The following is a 3,071-nucleotide window of genomic DNA, read 5'->3' as shown; positions in this document are numbered from 1 at the left end:
GGCAATAGGGAAATCACTGGAAAACTGAAGATAATGATGATGAAACGGTCATGTGACCCACTGGCACTCTGCCCTAGTTCCTCTTCCACCTTGAACATGGATGTAACAGATGGGCTGACCCATGCTTCCGGTATCTGAAAGGGAAGTGCACCGGGGTCTGAGAAACTAGTTCTAACCTTGCTGAGCTGCTGAACTGAGGTTGCAGCTAGTACTTCCACCATTCTGGCTCCCTGCAAAAACAATTAAAAACAAAAAAATTCTGTTTCACTGCATTTATTAAAAAAAAAAATGGGTCTAGTTCTGTTGCTCAGGTTGAAATGTTGGAGTGCAGGGATGGTCACACATGCCAAGTGTTTTTGTAAAAAAAAGAAGGGAAGGAGGAGAAGGAGAAGAGAATGAAGTGTAGGGACTGGATCCTTAATTCACTGCAGCCTTGAACCCCTGCGCTGAACTGATCCTTGCACCTCAGGCTTCTCTATAGCTGATCACCGAGTTGGGATCAATATTTTACTATGTTTTTAGGCGGTTTTACTCTTTCTTTCTGGCTACAGTGCAGCTCACCACAACCTCAAACTCCTGGGCTCAGGTGCTCCTCTTGCCTCAATCTCCCATGTAGCTGGGACTACAGGTGTGCTTACCACATCTGGCAGAGTTTTCTCTTCTTTGTAGAGATGTGGTCTTGCTCTTGCTCAGACTGGTCTTGAACTCCTGGGCTCAGGCAAAACTCATGTCTCAGCCTCCCAAAGTGCTAAGATTATAGGAGTGAGGCACCACCATGCTTGGGCTCAATCATTTTCAATAGATTTTTTTTTTGATACTTGTAGTAGGAATTAACACCTATCTATGCAGAACAAGAAATTCACCATATTTATAGTTATAAGGAAAGTTCATATTACTGATTCAAAATGAAGCTTAGTTTTAAGAAAAGTTTTAGGTTCCATAGCAGCATTGGGCAGAAAGCGGGACATTTTCGTGTATCTCCCACCTCCTCATATGCATAGACTCCCCTCCCTGCCCCGGCTATCACTTTCCAGTCTCCGAGTGGCACATTTGTTGGACTCACAGAACTTACACTGACACGTCATCTCTGAAGACCATGGCTTACCTTACAATTCACTATGGTGGTGTACATTCTATGGAATCAGACAAATGCATAATGAGACATATTCATCATTCCGCTAATAGTACTGCATGGAATATATTTATTTCTGTAAAATCCTTTATGTTCTTCCATTCCTTCCTGCCTCAGTCTCTCACCCCAATCCCTTGCAACAACACATAAATGAATCATTTATTTACTTATTTTAAATTGACATATTAAATTGTGTGCATTTATGTTCAACGTGTTTTTTGCTTTTTTGTGTTTTTCTTAAAGAAGGTCTCCCTCAGTCCTACCATGATCATAGCTCACTGCAGCCTTGGGCTCCTGGGCTCAAGTGATCATCCTGCCTCAGCCTCTTGAGTAGCTCGGACTACAGGCACATGCAGCACAGCAGTTGGTTTGTTCATATATTCATTGATTTATTTATACAGATGGGGATCTCACTATGTTGCCCAGGCTGGTCTTGAACTCCTGGCCTCAAGCAATCTTCCTGCTTTGGTCTGTCAAAAGCAAAAAAGCTAATCTCATAAAAGTAGAGAGTAGAATGGTAGTTGTCCCGGGCCAACATGGCTAGGGATGAGGGTTTAAGGACATCTTGGTCAAAAATGCAAAATTTCAGTTAGGAGGAATACATTTAAGATTATGGGATTATAGGCATGAGCCACCCTGGCTAGCCAACATGATGTTTGGAGGTAAGTATACATTGTGTGATGTCTAAGTCTAGCTAAATCAGCATTTGCTTTACTTCACATAGTTATCTGTGTTGTATGGTGGCAATTTCACATCTGTTCCTATAGAATTTTTAAAGGATACAATGTATTGTTAATTACAGTACTATGTTATACAATAAAACTCTTAAATGTATTCCTCCTAACTGAAATTTTGCATTTTTGACCAAGATGTCCTTAAACCCTGATCCCTAACCATGTTGGCCCGTGACAACTACCATTCTACTCTCTACTTTTATGAGATTAGCTTCTTAATTTTTATTTATTGCAGCAGATTGAGAAACAGGCAGAAGAGATTAGCTCGCTTTGATTGCTCATATGGTGAGATCATGCAGTCTCTGTCTTTTTCCGCCTGGCTCATTTTATTTAGGTTGTTGTCCTCAAGGTTCATTTTGTGTCAAATGCTGGGACTGTCAAGGTGGTAGTGCCCTCAGTTCTTGGTGTGCTAAAGGCCAAAGAATGACCAGACACACCGAAGTGTCCAGTCCGGCTTCCTGATTTCTATTATCCTGGTTCTCTGCCTCCTTAAGATAGAAAAATCAGTGGTTCTCTGAGTCCTCAAGAGGGAAAATCACCAGCAGAGCGAATAAGGCAGAGTGACTACGAGCAGGCAACAGTCTCCCTTGAGCAGCTCTGCATTATGGAATGAGTCTGTCTCCGGGAGGGGGGAGAGACAGACTCACTCCCTTACTTACTGACTGGTCAGGTTCTTTCCTTTGCCCCAGGAGGTTTAGGATAGGAGGACTCTCAGGAGGTGCCAGATGTTACTAAATGATCAATAGGTTTCCTCAATTTCCTCAGAAGGCACATCTGGACGCGAGAGAAGAATTCCCAGATTGTAGAGCCTTCCTTCCTTTCTCTGGTTCAGAATAGGATTAAAGGTGGGGCAACACCGAAGTGGAGGAGCCACCACAATCCTTCTTCCTAGATAAAGCAATTATTCAAGAAGGCACCAAGACATGCATTTCAAGGTGGAAGAGGAACTAGGGCAGAGTGCCAGTGGGTCACATGACCGTTTCATCATCATTATCTTCAGTTTTCCAGTGATTTCCCTATTGCCATGTGTGTCATTCTGGGGAGAAAAGCACCCCAAGACCATCCCTGCAGAGTGCAAAGCTACCGAGAGACTATTTAGATCTTCCACCGTCTCCTTCCTCCCGGGCCATGTCATGTCAGGGTACCTGATAATCGACTTGTTACCCCATCACTTGAGGCTTTTTTGAAGACACCTAAATTGCCTG

The sequence above is a fragment of the Otolemur garnettii genome, unplaced genomic scaffold, assembly GCF_000181295.1.
Source record: "Otolemur garnettii isolate 467f Iridium unplaced genomic scaffold, OtoGar3 scaffold00033, whole genome shotgun sequence".
Taxonomy (NCBI): Eukaryota; Metazoa; Chordata; class Mammalia; order Primates; family Galagidae; genus Otolemur; species Otolemur garnettii.
Note: the sequence above shows the minus strand (reverse complement) of the source record.